Source organism: Cupressus sempervirens, chromosome 11, assembly GCF_028749045.1.
Source record: "Cupressus sempervirens isolate cs-2001-9-10 chromosome 11, ASM2874904v1, whole genome shotgun sequence".
In the NCBI taxonomy this organism is placed as follows: domain Eukaryota; kingdom Viridiplantae; phylum Streptophyta; class Pinopsida; order Cupressales; family Cupressaceae; genus Cupressus; species Cupressus sempervirens.
In genome coordinates this window covers 707,462,479-707,480,704 of record NC_143128.1, presented here as the reverse complement: position 1 = coordinate 707,480,704, position 18,226 = coordinate 707,462,479, and positions in this window count along the sequence as shown.

Genomic DNA, 18,226 nt, shown 5'->3' with positions numbered 1-18,226 from the left:
TAATGAAGATGCTAATCTCCCATAAAGTGGGGAAAGAGGGAAAACCCCATGGGAAAAACCCTCCCCCAAAAGGAGAGATAAGGATGCATTGATGGATGGAGTAATCAGGACCCCCCATTACAAAATACATCCAGTATATACAAAAGAGTATATATAATATTTTGTGTTATAAAATAAGCATTCTTCCTCTCATTTTTGGTCCTAATCCCTAGGTCCTTAATTCTTGAGCATTTTTCAAGTCCCTAGTTTTCTCATCTTTTGCACTCTTGCTCTCACACTAAAATCACAACTTCAAATATTCTCATAGCTTTATCATCATCTTAGGCCTTTTTCTTCATAATTGTGTGCACTATAGGAAATTTTGGAGCTACATCATTTGGAGAAGAAAGAAGGACATGGGAGCTACAAATGAAAGAGGGAGTTTTAATATTGTTTTGCTTCCTTTCTATTAGTTTAACTTTCATGGTAGACTAGAGGGTGCTAGCGTATGTTTATTGATTTTGTGATTTGGTCATAGTGTGTTATGCATTAGCCCATTTTCTAGGTACTACATTTGGTGAACTTGACATGAACATGATTATCTAACTTGGGTTTTCTTGTTTTGTGCTTCTAGGTACAAGGAAGGAGGTCACTTGGAAGGGTATAAAGACTATCTGCACTTCTATATCACACCTAGATTAATTAGGGGGTCTAGTAACATGCTTTTTATTTCATGGATTTTTTTAGCTTGCTGCCCTAGGGTGCACTCTGCTCTGTCAGGGCACACTTGGGATCCCTAGGAGGCAATTTTAGGAGTCTAGGAGCCACAAAAATTGATTTTTATTGTTCCTAAGTCACCAACTATTCCTATAACTTACCAACTATGCCCTTTTAGCCCTAACTACATCATGGGCATAGTCTGCACTATCTAGACACACTTGGTAGTATAAGCGTCAAAATTTTCAATTTCTGGGTCTTGATTAGGCACCATTTCCCCAAAGTTTGCACCTGACCTCCCAACTATGCCAAGAAACTACCAACTAGGCCCAAACTAGACCCAAGTACACCATGGTCATAGTTAGCACTATTTGGGTTCACTTGGGAGCATTTTGAGCCATTTTGGCCTTTTGGGGTGCAATTTGTTCTATCAAAGTGCACTTGGTTCACAAGAAAACACACACATAAAATAGAATCTTCATCTAAGGTTTCCATTTTCTTCTAGGACATATATTAGATGATTTTTTGTCATTGATGGTCTATTTGTAGCATGTGCCAATCGATGGATGAAGACATGATCATAACAAACTACTAATGCTTATTTGTAGGACATTGTCGAAGACCTTATGTGTCTATCAAAACCATGTGTGTGGATTTTCTATATTAGATAACACTTCATTTGGTGCTTAAAATGAATTTTTTCTTTTCTTCCTAGCATTTCTATGGTGTTTAATCACAAGGGGTTACATTGGACATATCCTCTCCCCTCACCATTCATGGATCTTGGGTGTAAGAGAAATTTGTGTAACTTCTATAAGATGCCTACCTTGGACCAAGATAATTGATATTGGGTATGCCAGGGAATGACCTCAAAGCAATAAAAATCCAAAAGCCAGGTCAACATTCTAGCAGCTATATAAAACTCAATTATGGTGAAAAACCATTTCAGTAGCATTGCTGAGTGATAGCTCTCCTCAAGTACCCTTGTGGTGCGTCAAACCCTAGTTCTTGGGCTAGGAGACCTTCTACAAAAGTTTATTATTCACTTGCCAAATAGAATGCCCTTACTAAAGAGCATGTTTTAGTGGAAAAAATCCTTTCTATACACTGGCTCAAGGGGTCACCCATGCCCATGAAGACATCCTACATTCTCGCAGTCCTAAGTAGAGGCAACAGTTCCTTGGGAAGTCATGCCCCTTGGGAAGAAAATCTTGGTAGCCCCAAGAAATGAGTGGAATATAAGGGGGAGCATGTGGTGCCAAGATCCTAGGTTGTTTACTTTGGATAAGTTCAGCTGAACTTTAGTTTAAGTAGGAATTCAGTGGATATAGCCTAGGTTGTGGTGTGATTGTTCACTTTTAACAATAACTATTCTTGTCTTAATTTGTCTTGCATGTGTGTAAAACATAATCAAGATAAAAACCAACATTAAAATTTACACCTTGGAAATTGTTAAAACCTTTGCAAAACATTACACATTGTTAAAATGCTACAAACTTTGTCAAAACTTTGCAAACTTTGGTCCAATACATTCAACACTTGGAAAACATCAGAAATTGTGATCTTAAATATGCTTGGCAAAACATAGATTTCATCCTCGCATAGACTCCACTTGCACTCACCCTAGTCTAGGCCTCATACTTGCACCATATAGATTTCATCTTGAATCTTTTAGCACTTACTTAGTATCCCTCATTTTCAAATTGCAATCATTAGAGTTTAGCTTGCATCCTTTGTATTTCATGCTCAAAATCTACACTTTGCATTGTCCCTTAATTTTGACCACTTTAACCATCATTTTGAATGTCCTAAAAATCATTTTGAACCTTTATTGTAGTCTTAGCATTATCCTCTACTATCTAGCTCAATGTGGCAACAATCGAGAAAACATAACACCTAGAATTGCCTTAGATTCAACCCAGTTTACCAACTATGTCCTAAAACTACCAACTACACCCAAACAAGCTCCAACTACACCATAGGTGAGATGGTACTATCTGAGTTCATTTTTTGGTCTAAGGACCTAGTTTGGGATTCTAGATAATATTTTGTGGCTTCAATAGTGTGTTTAGGTACCTGGATAAGTCTCCCTATCTCAGCATGCCCTGATTTGCATTCTGCATTTTCTAGTCCTCATTTCCTTCACTTAAGACATTATTATTTAGGTAATAACTACTATTATACACCTCCTAACCCATCCTAACATGGCATATCAATTTGGCAACCACATCATTTAGATTCAACACACATTAAACCCAGCTTTGCAACTGCACCCAGAAACTATCAATTGCACCCAAACTGGCCCTAACTACACCATAGGTATAGTTGGTATTTTTAGAGTGCACTTGGAACTATCAAGGCACACTTGGGCACCTACATGACCATTTTGGGCCTCCAAACTACAACTTGGGACCCTAAAACTGCATCTAGGAGCCTTTGTACATCCTCATTCTGCATTTGACCCAAAACAACATCTTGCACCCAAAATCTCATTTTACATCCTAGTACCTTTTCATATCACATATCCTCTCATCACCATGACCATTTTGAGTCCCCTTAATGTCATTTTGAACCCCAAAACCTTTGAATTTAGTCAAAAATTTGAACAAAATTATGAACCCTAGAGTATTACATTGTGTCAATGGATAATGGATCTTGACCATGGTCATTTTATCATTTTCTTTGGTCAAATGCTACCTATTTCAAGGTATATTTGGCTTTATCATTTTGATCTTATCACTTTTTGTCTTTTTTGGGTCAAGATCCAAAGTCTATTGTCATAACATTAAACTCTTAGGTTAATACCTTGTAAAGATTTCACCTAAGTTCAAAATACTTTCCATATACCCTTGTCATTGCATTTTCATATTCCTAGTGTCCCTAAACATCATTTTGACTTACCCTAGTGGAATATCCCTTTCATTTTGCATTGTTCAAATCCTAGCATCATTTTCACTATCAAACCCTACCAAATTGTCCCTCAATCAAATTGTCTTCTTGATCATTTACCCTCATTTTGCATATCCCAAGAGTCATAATCAACCCTTGAACACCATCCCTTGCATAGTCCACTTTTCATACATCAACCTTACCAAGTCCAAAGCATAACCCTAATTTTCATTTTGCATACCTTAGATCATTTTCATCCCCTCTAGTCAAACTTCAAAATGATACCTTGCATTTGCATTTACATAATATCCCTAGCACATTTTCACTTTGTAGGTCAAAACCATAGTTCATTTAGCATTTCCTCACATTTCATAACATCCCTTAACACTTAAAAATTAAAAAAACACTCATATCTTGCATACCCACATCCTGAGTATCAAGTTTTGACATGTTTTACCAATTGCAACATTGTTTTACCAATAGCAAGTTCGCGTGTACAGTTGGTAGTTTTAGCATGTACTTGGTAGCTTCAAAGCACACTTGGAAATTAAGGACTTCATTCTAGGTTTTATAACCCTAATATTCACTTTCATAGCTTTCATTGCATCCCAGAACCTTGCAAAACACTCTAAATCACTCAAAACATTCAAAATTTTCATTTTGGACACCCTAGAACCTCTATTTACCCATTGCATACCTCTTACTTACCAACTACTTACCTTCAGGCCCCCAAGTGCACCAAGGGCACACTTAGTACTATTTGGGCATAGTTGGAAGTTTAGGTGTGCAATTGGGAGGTAGAAAGTCCATTCAAGTTTCCCTCCATTGCATTTGCATTCTTAGGTATTATGCCAACACTCACTAGGACACAATCAACTCAAAGACCTAATGAACTCTATCAACCTTTATTTTTTGAGGTGCCAACACAATGAAAACCTCATCCAAGACAAAAGAAGAGAAAGAAAACCAAACAAACCTTTGACAAAGACCAAAATGAGGCATCACAACCTTTACTTTCAGACCCCTTAAATATGTATTCACAAGATCACCATAACTAAGAGATGATGAAACAAACCCTAAACAAGGCACCTACCATGAGGTTTCCTCCAAACACTTCCCCTACACATGGGATGGTTCAATGAAGTCCTAACTTTGAGCCTATATTTGTGCCAAGGATGAACAAATGCATTCCTTTGAATTCAACAAACCCAACATGAGTACCTTCAACCCTAATATGTAAAACACACAACAAGGTATTGTACACCTAAGTGCTGACTCTGACACTAACTATGGCTAGGGAATTTCAAGACAAATTTTTTTGCAAGAACTTCAAACATTTGGTAACCCAAGATATTGTCAAATTCAACTCAAATGTGGAGGGACCTAAGTCCAAACATCAAACCAACACAACCATTGAAAACATACAACCCATGATCAATTTGGACTTAGATAAGGGAAAACAACCTTTGGAGTTTTCAAACACAATAATGGCACCTATAAGATCCCATCAAGAACCAACTGAAATCCTCCAAAGTATGTTTAAACACATCAACATTAATCTCTTGTTTGATGAACCACAACCAATGAAGGTAAATAAGAATCTCCCTAAATATCCCAAGAGGACATTAAGACTTGACTTTAGTCACATGATACAACAATGAGATGCACATAAAAGGACTTATACTCTAGGGATTCCAAACATATCTCCTTTGGAAGAAAACCAATAAAGTACACCTTTTCTCCTAGTTCTACCAAGTGTTATGACATCAAATGTTATGGAGCCTCTCACAAGTACACCATGTGAAACATCAACTACACCAAGCCCTATTGACACAAAAAGGAAAATTCTTATTGACATTACACATATTCCCAAAAGGAATGCATCTCATGGTCAAGTCAATATGATGTCCTAAAGAGGAACATCTAACACATAAGGACACCAAAACAACAATCCAAACATAATGTTGAATTCTCAAGGACTTAGTAAACCTCCATGACAACATCAACCTATAGTGGTACAAGGACTTAACACTTCCAACCCACAACCAAGTCCACATTCACTTAACACACATTACACATATCAACAACAACATCAACCACAACAACAACAACCTCAAGTGGTGCAAACATCCAACATCCCTAATAAGCAGTCCAACATAAACCCACTTGACTTCCATTCAATGTATCAACAACAATTCCAAAAATAACAAGCCTTGTTTTCTAAAAAACAAGAGTAACTAAAGCAACAATTGGAATACCAATGATTCCTTAAGAAAAAAATTGCATGCCAACAACATTTGTTACAACAAAAACATGTGCCACAACAACCTCAACAGATACCTCTACAACAATAGTCACATACATGGTCTCATATGCAACCAATAGAGGTATCCCAACAACAATCACAACAAATGGAACAACAAAAACACATGGTACATCAATCACAATTGATACTACAACAAGTGCCACAAAAAATACCACAACAAGTACCCCAACATGTTTCACAACAAGGACCCTTTTTTCTTTGAGGTACCAACATACCTCCACCACCTAGTGACACATCACCAAAGTCATCAGACACAGAAATGTCAAAACCAAGTAGACATAGCTCCCACCATAGAAAACAGTCTACTCATTGGCACAAAGGACTTGAAGGAGAGACTATCATGCAAAACCCTAATGAAGAGCTATTTCAACAATTCAAACAACTTTCCAAACAAGTCAAGGCATTGGGGGTCCAAAAGAATAGGCTCTATATAGAGAAAGGGACCTACGTCCTAATCCATTTGACAAAAGTTTGTATATGCCTCCATTCCCAAAATACATTGAGGCTCCAAGGTTCAAAAAATACTAAGGAAAATGCAACCGTGTTGATCACATCAAAGAATTTTGTGTCTCTTGAACTAAACTCAGTGATGAGCCCACTTATCTCATGAGATTGTTCCCCTATTCTCTAGATGGGCCTGCACTTGAATAGTACTCTAGACTTCCTAGTACTATCAAATTTTGGTCAAAGCTAGCAGACAAGTTCATCTCCCAGTTTTCCTTCAACATTACAAATGAGGTGACACTCTCTAATTTGTGCTCAACTAAACAAAAGATGGGAGAACCATTTATCACATTATTAATGCATTGGAGAAGCTTAGTTAGTCAATGTTCACTAGACATTCTTGAAGAACAACAAGTAAACTTGTGCATTGAAAACCTAGTCCCCAAATTAATGTATGAACTCAGAATCAAAAGTCCAAGCACCATTTTTGAACTAATGAAAAAAGGGGCTAGTATTGAAGATGCTCTTATCCATAAGGGAATCCTCAAGACAAAAAAAGAAAATACAAACACTAACTCATCTAATGACAAGGCAAATTTTTTCTCCAAAAATAAGAATGTGACTAATGATGACATTGTGGAGACATGAACAATTAGCATAGCATAGCCTCAATTGACTTTAAAAGGTGCAAACCCTATGAAGTCACAAACTCACAATCAAATAATAGCCCCATAATAGAAAATTGAGACTTCCACATAGGACAAACCTCAAAGAAATTTTAGAACTAAGGAGGCGAAATTCACACCATTGGGGATACCTTTTGAGAATTCATTACAATAGTTACTAAATAATAACTTCCTATAGTTGCCACTGATCAAAGATGAGCCATTAACTAAAGGAGATTGGTGGGATGACAACTTTTTTTTTGATTACCACCACACCAAAGGACATAAGACCTCATCATGTTTCCAACTAAAGCATGCAATACAGGACCTCATTGATGATGGTGTAATCACAGTTGATCCATCACTGTTAGCATCCAACTTTGATCATACTATCTTAAAAGATCCTTTGGGAAATTATGACAAAGAGAAACCCTCCAATTCAAACTCTAACTCATAAGCTAATGTGAATTACACATGCACAGGATATGACTACACTATCAATTGTTTCAATGTCTGATTCCACATATCCACATTCACTTTAAAGGTTGAAGACCCTCATTGTGTTGTCACTACATGTCATACCAAGATCACCCTACCTAGAGCCCCCTCTAGACCTACTACATCTAATAGACCTGCACCCCCTACTAGACCTATTGTTCCTACTTCATATAATTATAGCCTTCTTGAATAGCTTAGCAAGAGCCTTGTACAAATATCCACTTTGGAGCTATCGTGTGTGTCTCCCCAACATCAAAAGATCTTGGATCAAGCCCTTAAAGAGTCAATAGTCCTAGATAACATGGATGTTTCCCAGTTCCAAGCCATGGTTGGGAACCTATCTACATCACAACATATCACCTTTTACCCTCGAGATATTCATAAAGATAAACCTAACCACAATGATACCCTTCATCTTGAATTCTTTATCCATAATGCCAAAGTTAGACATGTCTTAATAGTTGGAGGAGCAAGACTGAACATCTATAATCTTAAGGTTGTCAAAGGTTTGTGGTGCAGGAGCACCTAGGTAGGCTAAGTGTGAAACCTAGGTATTTATTTATTTCTGGCTTTTAGTGATGCTAGCCACATCACTATTCTAATAATAGGTCCTATGTGGTCCTTAGGTGTGTTTAGGAGACTTGGCAAGACCCAAAACTGACCAAGTTGCTAGAAGTTGCCAACTATTGTCAACTAGGTGACTTAGGTCTGGAAAAGGCTAAAATGGTCTAGAAAGGTTCCAATGGCTTTGAATTGTTTATTTGAAGTCATTTTATGCATATTATATTTCTACTTTTTTTTTGTGCCAAATTTGGAGGTCTAACTCCATGTAGAACAAAAGTTGCTGAAATGTTGTCATGTTGTCATGACAACATTTCCTTGCAAAAAGCAACTTTTTGGCATTTGTGTGTTTAGAACATCCTAACTGTTTAGAACAGTTATGGAACTGATGGAGGAGCCTTTAAAAATGTGAGGACAGCCATTTTTAGGGGGTTGGACAAGTTGGTTTTGCATTTTGTACGAATTGAGCAAGTATTTTGTTGCCGGTTTTATGCATTTGAAGGCATTTTTAATAGAGGAGGATTGAATGGCCTGATTTTTGTGTTGGAAAAGTTCTGAAATATTTTTTTTAATCTTTTTGTAGTGTTGGTTTGATAATTTTAATTCGTTTGCATTAGTGTAGAAAAATCTTTTTGTTCTTGGCAAGTTGCTGATCTGAACAGGGCTGCACTTAGAAAATGGGATCTTAGGGCCACTTCCCACCATTGGAAACCTCTGGTATTTTGGGATTTGGAACTAGGATCCATGTAAATTATTTATAAAGAAGGAGGGCCCTTGAAAGCATCACCAAGCATTTTTAAGGTGATGCCCTAGGCAAGCCAAATGCAACTTGGCTAGGAATCACAGTTGGAAAATGAGTTATGGAGAGGATTGAGTGTACAAATACCTTAATTTGGCTACACAAAGAGTAATGAGAAGGTCTAACCTTGCTCCAGTCCAAAGGAGAGGTCTTGGAAAGGTGTCTAAGGTGGTTTTCCATCACAACAGCGATAAAGCACTTGAAATCCTCATTTTTGGCCTAAAATTGTACTTTCATTGTACGGAAAGTTTGGAGGCTAGAAAATTACAGAATCTTGAAGTACTCTAAAAAGGGTATCCAAAAATATAATTTTTTTGTAGGGTTGTTAAGAAGTTTTTCAAGAAATCTTGTTTCCAGCTATTTAGGAGGGCTAATTCCTAGTAGCCTTTTTGGAGCAATTTGGTGTATCTTCCCTAGTAGATCGAATGTGCCTATGAAATCAGCAATGTTTAGGGTCATGGATGTTAGAAGGAGTCTAAAAAAAAACCTAGATGAAGAACTGGTACCCTTGGAGCTATAGATGGACTTGAGGGTTAATAGCGGACTGGAGCCGGCTAGTAAGAAATTTGATGTTACTTTGTTGGTGTACCCCCAACTGAAGGATTAGGATCTCTTGAGCAAGGTCCTAGTAATTATAGGGTGTGAAGAAGCCCTAGTGGGTCTAGTGAATGACCTAAGGTAGCCCTGAGAGAGAGCTTGGGGTTTGGAAGCAAGGTTGGGGTGTTACATCAGAGTGGTATCAGAGCCAGTTAAAGATTTGAGAAAGGTAGTTAATGTTGGAAGCTGCTGAAGAATCAGCAGGAGAATCCATGATGGTGACAAATGTGGAGTTAGCTAAAGAAGTTGATGAGCAAAGGCAAAGAAATCAGCTTCTTGAAGAAGCACTAGAAGAGGTGAAGCAAAAACTAGATGCAGTTGTAGAGGCAGCCAAGAAAAGAGATGAAGAAGAAGATGGGAATGGTAAAAAGGTAGCAGAGGAAGATATTGTACCTGAACCTGATCCTATCTTGCAAGAAGAGCCCTTCTTGAAGGCAATCAAAGCCTTAGGAGGTAAAGCTTTGGAAGGAGTGCCACTTTTCAGTGGTAAGATGGATATTGATGCAGTTATGGATTGGTTAGAGGGTATGGAGAACCACTTTGAGTGTGAGGGTATCTCAGAGGCACAGAAGGTTAAGGTTGCTAAGTCAAGGCTTAGAGGCTCAGCCTTAACATGGTGGAAGTATGTACAAGATGAAAGAGTCAGCATGGGCAAGAATCCAATTGCAAATTGGAGTGCTATGGCAAACAAAATCAAGGAGAACTTCCTACCTGAAGACTTTGAGATCCAACTCCATAAAATGAGGCAAGGACTAAAGCAAAAAGATCTTGATGTGACCTCCTACACTGAAGAATTTTAGAGGTTGTGTTTGAGATCCAAGAAGCAAGAAGAGGAGTCACTCAAGGTGGCAAGGTATCTTGGTGGCTTGAAGTGGAACATTCAAGAGGAGCTTAGCTTATGGGCCCCTACCACTATCCAAAGATGTCATCAGCTAGCTTTGAAGGTAGAAGAAAAGAACAAGAGGAAAGGAGATTCTAACTTCAAAGATAGAGGCAAAGGCAGAAATCAGAAAAATCAAAGAGGAGGCTACCAAGGCAAAGGTAGTGATCAAAAGAGCCAAAGTGAAAGAAAACCCATGGAGCAAACTATTGACCACTCTTCAAGAGGTGGTTATAATAGAGGGAGAGGCAATCAAGGAGGATCAAGTAGGGGTAGAGGAGGTAGGAGCAGCTCTTACTTTGCAATAATGAAGTGTTACAATTGTGGTCAACTAGGCCATCTGCCTATAGGTACCCGGACAAACCCTCTTCCTCAAGCCAAGATAAAAGGCTAGCCTATGCACAAGAAGATAATAGAAGTTGCAAGAATGTTGACATAGACCATATTGAGTCTGAAAAAGGTGAGAATCTTATGTTTAGGAGGGTGCTGATCAAGCAACCAGCTTCTAATGAGCCTAGACATAGAAGGGCATTGTTTAGGATCAAGTGTAAGATCCTAGGAAAAGTATGCAAGGTGGTGGTTGATTTTGGATCAACTGATAATGTAATATCAGAGCAGGTTGTTACAAAGCTCAAATTGAAGAAGATACCTCATGAAAACCCTTACAAGGTCACATGGCTTAACAAAGGGCAAAGCATCCTAGTGAATGAACAAGCATGGGTGGACTTCTCAATTGCAGGATATAAAGATCGCTTATTATGTGATATTTTGCCAATGGATGCTTGTCATCTTTTGCTAGGGAGACCTTGGCAATTTGATAGGGAAGTGGTCTATGATGGCAAGGAAAATACCATAACATTTAAGAAAGGAAGCAAGACCTTCAAAATTCAGTCATTGTTAGAAGGGGATGAACCACAGTCCAAGGTGCCTAATGTGCTGCTATGTGGAGAGAAAGAGTTTATTAGAGACCTCAAGCATGAGGAGAGCCAAGGATTTGCAGTCATACTAAAGGCTGCAAGTGAAGAAAAGCTAGTCCAAGAACCTTTACCAGCAGAGGTACAAGAGTTGCTTGTAAAGTATAAGGAGATTGTTAGTGATGGTACAACAGCTACCCTACCACCAAGAAGAGTTATCAGCCATCAAATTGACTTTGTTCCAGGTGCCTCACTACCTAATAAGGCAGCCTACAAGTTAACCCCAGATCAGAACCTTGAAGTGGCAAGACAAGTCCAAGAGTTGATGGACCAAGGTTTGATCCAAAAGAGCATAAGCCCTTGTGCAGTCCCGGTGGTTTTGGCATCCAAGAAGGGAGGAAAATGGAGGTTGTGTACTAACTCAAGGGCCATTAACCACATTACAATCAGGTATAGGTTTCCTATTCCAAGAATTGAAGACCTTATGGATTGTCTAGGAGGTGCTATGTATTTCACTAAGCTGGACTTGAAAAGTGGGTATCACCAAATTAGAATAAAGGAGGGAGATGAATGGAAGACAGCATTTAAGACTACTGATGGTCTTTATGAATGGCTTGTGATGCCATTTGGTCTTTCCAATGCCCCTAGCACCTTCATGAGGCTCATGAATGAAGTGCTCAAAGACTTCACAGGAAGATTTGTGGTGGTGTATTTGGATGATATCCTCATCTACAGCAAGACCAAAGAGGAACATGTCAAGCATGTAGAAGCGGTTTTGAAGAGGCTTCATGAGGAGAAGCTATCTATCAACCTTGAGAAGTGTGACTTCTTCAAGCAAGAGTTGGTGTATCTAGGCTTTGTGGTGTTTAAAGGAACTTTGAAGATGGACAAGGAGAAAGTTGCTTCTATCCTAAGTTGGCCTACACCTACCACATCTAGTGAGGTAAGAAGTTTCCATGGTTTGTCTCAATTTTATATGAAGTTCATTAGGAACTGTAGTGGTATTTGTGCACCATTTCTTGATACCATAAAGGGGGGAGTCAAGTCCAAGTTTAGGTGGACTTTAGAGGCTGAAAAGTCATTTGATATGTTAAAAAAAACAAGTAGCTACTCAACCCATCCTAAAATTTCCTAGCTTTGAAAAGTTGTTCACCTTAGAATGTGATGCAAGTGGCCTAGTAGTGGGTGGGGTGTTGAGTCAAGAAGGTAGACTAGTAGCCTTCTATAGTGAAAAGCTAAATGAGGCCAAGAAGAAATACTCATCCTATGATCTAGAATTGTATGCCTTAGTCCAGTGTCTTAGGAAGTGGAGACACTATTTGTTGCCAAAAGAATTTGTTGTGTTTACAGATAATCAAGCTCTTAGCTACATCAACACACAGGAGAAGTTGAGCAACAGGCACTTGAAGTGGATGGAATATTTGTAGGCCTTCACCTTTACAATCAAGCATAAGAAAGGACAAATGAAAAAGGTTGCTGATGCATTAAGTAGAAGGGTTTTAACAGTCCAAGAGATTCAGCTCCATAGCATTGGAGTGGAGAGTTTTCAAAATCTTTACAAGAATGATGAGGACTTTGCTGAAGCCTATAAGGTATGCATGGATTTTGGAAACCACTTTCATAGCAGATTTTCAAAATACACTTTGCAAAATGGGTTTCTATTTAAGGGTACCCAATTGTGTGTACCAAGAGGTTCCATGAGAGAGAACCTAATACAAGAGAAGCATAATGGCAGCTTGAGTGGGCATTTTGGTATCAGCAAGACAATAGAACTAGTGCAAAGGTTCTATTATTGGCCTAAATTGGTCAAAGATGTAACCAAGTATGTGGAGCAATGTATGGTGTGTATGAAGGCAAAAGGAGGAATGAACAATGCAGGTCTTTACCAGCCCTTACCAATTCCTAGCAGACCATGGGATTGTGTAAGTATGGATTTCATTGTCGGTTTGCCTAAAACTAAGCAAGGGTATGATAGCATTTATGTTGTTGTTGATAGATTCAGTAGAATGGGACATTTCATTCCATGTAAGACAACTAATGATGCAAGTCATATAGCTCATTTGTTTTTCAAAGAGGTTGTAAGGATTCATGGACTTCCATTAAGCATTGTGTCGGATCGAGATGTGAAATTCATGAGTCACGTTTGGAAGACTTTATGGAAGAAGCTTGGCACTAACATGTCTTTTGGTTCAGCTTACCATCCTCAAACTGATGGTCAAACTGAGGTGGTTAATAGAACTTTAGGTAACCTTCTTAGGTGCCTAACTAAGGAGTATGGTCAGACTTGGGATGTTATCATCTCACAAGTAGAATATGCCTACAATGATAGCAAGAATAGGACTACCGGAAAGAGTCCTTTTGAAATTGTTTATGGCATGCACCCAAGAGGTGTGTGTGAACTAAGGTGTCTTAGAAACATGGATCAGATTAGTGGTCAAGCTGAAGACTTTGTACAAACCATGAAGGAGATTCAGGAGCAAGTCAAGAAGACTATTCAAGACAACACTCTAAAACTCAAATCCAAGGTGGATGAAAAGAAGAAGGATGTTCAGTTTGCTGTTGGGGACTATGTGATGGTCCATTTGAACAAAGCAAGGCTTCAAAAAGGCATTCCTACTAAGTTACAGATGAAGAGGGTAGGGCCTTGCAAAATATTGGCTAAATATGGAGCAAATGCCTATAAGGTAGATTTACCTTCCGATTTGGGCATATCCCCTATTTTTAATGTGCAAGACTTGGTGGCATACAAAGGTGACCCATCTCCGCTCAGTCCCGATGTTCATGAAGATCTTGAACTTGCTTCAACACCTACAAACAACAAGTTGGAGGTAGAAAAGGTGTTAGATTCAAGGGTAAAGAAGACTATAAGGCACAAGGTTTACATGGAACACCTCATCAAATGGAAGGAGAAACAAATTTCAGAGGCTACATGGGTTGCTGAGATAGAGTTCAAGAAGGTTGGCATACCTCTAGATTTGTTGCAAACTGATCCACCTTGAGTTCTTTGTTGGAGGGGGGAGTATGGTGCAGGAGCACCTAGGTAGGCTAAGTGTGAAACCTAGGTATTTCTTTATTTTTGGCTTGTAGTGATGCTAGCCACATCACTATTCTAATAATAGGTCCTATGTGGTCCTTAGGTGTGTTTAGGAGACTTGGCAAGACCCAAAGTGACCAAGTTGCTAGAAGTTGCCGACTATTGTCAACTAGGTGACTTAGGTCCGGAAAAGGCTAAAATGGTCTAGAAAGGTTCCAATGGCTTTGAATTGTTTATTTGAAGTCATTTTATGCATATTATATGTCTACTTTGTTTTTGTGCCAAATTTGGAGGTCTAACTCCATGTAGAACAAAAGTTGCTGAAATGTTGTCATGTTGTCATGACAACATTTTCTTGCAAAAAGCAACTTTTTGGCATTTGTGTGTTTAGAACGTCCTAACTGTTTAGAACAGTTATGGAACTGATGGAGGATCCTTTAAAAATGTGAGGACAGCCATTTTTAGGGGGTTGGACAAGTTGGTTTTGCATTTTGTACGAATTGAGCAAGTATTTTGTTGCCGATTTTATGCATTTGAAGGCATTTTTAATAGAGGAGGATTGAATGGCCTTATTTTTGTGTTGGAAAAGTTCTGAAATATTGTTTTTAATCTTTTTGTAGTGTTGGTTTGATCATTTTAATTCGTTTGTATTAGTGTAGAAAAATCTTTTTGTTCTTGGCAAGTTGCTGATCTGAACAGGGCTGCACTTAGAAAATGGGATCTTAGGGCCACTTCCCACCATTGGAAACCTCTGGTATTTTGGGATTTGGAACTAGGATCCATGTAAATTATGTATCAAGAAGGAGGGCCCTTGAAAGCATCAGCAAGCATTTTTAAGGTGATGCCCTAGGCAAGCCAAATGCAACTTGGCTAGGAATCACAGTTGGAAAATGAGTTATGGAGAGGATTGAGTGTACAAATACCTTAATCTGAATGCATAGCGAGTAATGAGAAGGTCTAACCTTGCTCCAGTCCAAAGGAGAGGTCTTGGAAAGGTGTCTAAGGTGGTTTTCCATCACAACAGCGATAAAGCACTTGAAATCCTCATTTTTTGCCTAAAACTGTACTTTCATTGTACGGAAAGTTTGGAGGCTAGAAAATTACAAAATCTTGAAGTACTCTAAAAAGGGTATCCAAAAATATAATTTTTTTGTAGGTTTGTTAAGAAGTTTTTCAAGAAATCTTATTTCCAGCTATTTAGGAGGGCTAATTCCTAGTAGCCTTTTTGGAGCAATTTGGTGTATCTTCCCTAGTAGATTGAATGCGCCTATGAAATCAGCAATTTTTAGGGTCATGGATGTTAGAAGGAGTCTAAAAAAAAACCTAGATGAAGAACTGGTACCCTTGGAGCTATAGATGGACTTGAGGGTTAATAGCGGACTGGAGCCGGCTAGTAAGAAATTTGATGTTACTTTGTTGGTGTACCCCCAACTGAAGGATTAGGATCTCTTGAGCAAGGTCCTAGTAATTATAGGGTGTGAAGAATCCCTAGTGGGTCTAGTGAATGACCTAAGGTAGCCCTGAGAGAGAGCTTGGGGTTTGGAAGCAAAGTTGGGGTGTTACATCAGTTTGGGTTATTTTGAAGATTATGTGGATCCCTCTTGAAGAATCACAATAAAAGCTTATGATGATGGTCAGTGCTTCTCCAAGGGCATTATCATATTGCCCATCAAAGTTGGCCCAACTACTAAAGACACATTATTGCATGTGCTAGATATTTAAATGAATTGCAACATGATACTTGGACACCCTTGGCTTCATGCTATTGCAAGCAGTGCCCTCTACATATCATCAAAGTCTAAAGTTTTCCTATAACAATATAGAAGTTACCATCCCTAGCAATCCAAACCCTTTCTAGTTTTGTGCTAATCTAAGAGATGCTACTCCATACCAAGTCCCAAAAAACAATGAAGCACAACCTATAGATTCCTCTAAATATGTGGATGCAGATATACTCCTTAGTAAGGCCAAGGAAAATATGAATATTGAAGACAATGGGTGTGGAGAGTACTTTATGTCTCAAGTATTCCACATTAGGGAGTCACCAATTTCTCCCCAATCTTATGGTAAATAAAAACTATTACAAGACCTACAATCTAAGATTAATACATAAAGTACCACTTCTATTGATGAGGATACTTTTGTATGCATTGAGAAAGAAAAAGTAGGATAAGAACCCACTTTGATACCTCCTAGCAAGTATGGACTTGGGTTTACTATCATGCAAAAACAAGGCTATGATGGCTACAATGGTCTTGGATCTCAAAACCAAGGAACAATTGAACCTATCACTATAAAAGGATGACCTCCTAGTTTGGGGCTTGAATTTAGACCATTACAAATAGGTTCTCCTAGTACTACGATACCTATGTGTATGACTATGGATGTTTTGAATGATGAAAAGGCATCTGAGGATATACCACCTGAAACCAACAATCCTCTAGCTTTTGAGTACAATCCCAATTATACAACAAAATCTAATGCCCATATCCATACCTTTAACCAAAGCCCATTCAACACTGATGATGACTTCCCCTCAAGTTATCCTGAACCATTGGATTGGGACCAATGTGGACCACCAATTTTTGATTGATTTGACAATGATGACACTCTCATAATATAATTTAAAATATATGGAGGCATTATGAAAAACAATCATACATAAGCAATTTCAACTCAAGTGAACACATTGGCATATTTTTTGAAGTTAACCCCATCCTTTGATTATGAAACTAAAAGAAAATGAAAAAAAAACCAGCATAGGTCTCTTGGTGGAAATAGAAAGGTTCCATTAGACCATGAAAAATCAAAAGCTAAGCAGCTCCCAAGGATACAAAATGAAAAATATGATGCCATGAATATCAGTGTTCTAGAGTTCAACATGCCATGAAGTATTTTAGAGCTCTCTTGATTAGCCTTCATGTGGGAAGACATTGGTCTCAATCCTCCCAATCCTTCTTTATATCCAATTTTTTATCCTCAAATACAGCTACCTAACTTGTCCAACACCTAAAATCAAATCTTTATCAAATAACCCTTTGCATGTGTCATCATTAATGACATACCATACAAAGAATCTTTCAACCCATTTATCCTTAGATGCCTTTATTTGCAAGAGGCAAAAACTATCTTACATACAGTACATGATAATATATCTTGAGGCCTTTCTAGTGGTTTGATTTTAGCTAAAGACAAGGTCATTTTTGTCTGCATCGTGCTTGTTCATGCAAAAGGCTTGCATTTATGCTTTGGCCCTTTATGCCATGATGTGTTGCATTCTATTTTCCATATCAAAATAAATCTCCATCTGAAATATAGTGCACTTTGGGTAAAAGCATAGATCTGTGTCACCGTTTGTGATACAAAAATCTGTTTTGGTCAAATCTCATTTCTCTATCAAAACTCAATTTAAAAAAAAAAAATAAAAATACCCTTTTATAGATTTCAGATTCAATATCATCATTATAAAAAAATTTGAGTTTTTTGATTAGCTATAATATGCCATAATCTAAAAATATTATAAGTCGATATTTCAACATTTCAGAAGATGCTCTCTCAAAAAATGAAAAAAAATAGTAAATCATATCAAAAAAGTAAAAAATATATATTTATTAGAGGAGAGAATCCTCTTCATGAAGATGTAATTTTTTTTCAAGAAGGTATAGATTTGATAGGGAAGTTTTGACGGGAGGAAAAAACTGTTGGATTCTGACAAGGTCAAACTTGTGTACTTATAACAAAGAAAATATACATCAAAAGTAATTATTTCTTTTTTTGTGCACTATCTATACATGTCATCTATAAAATATTTTCAAATCATAACAAAAAAAGATGATTTGCACATACTTGTTTGACAGGAACTACATCCTATATTTTTTACAGTTAAAAAAGGGACTTCAAAATAAAATAAAATGAATAAATTC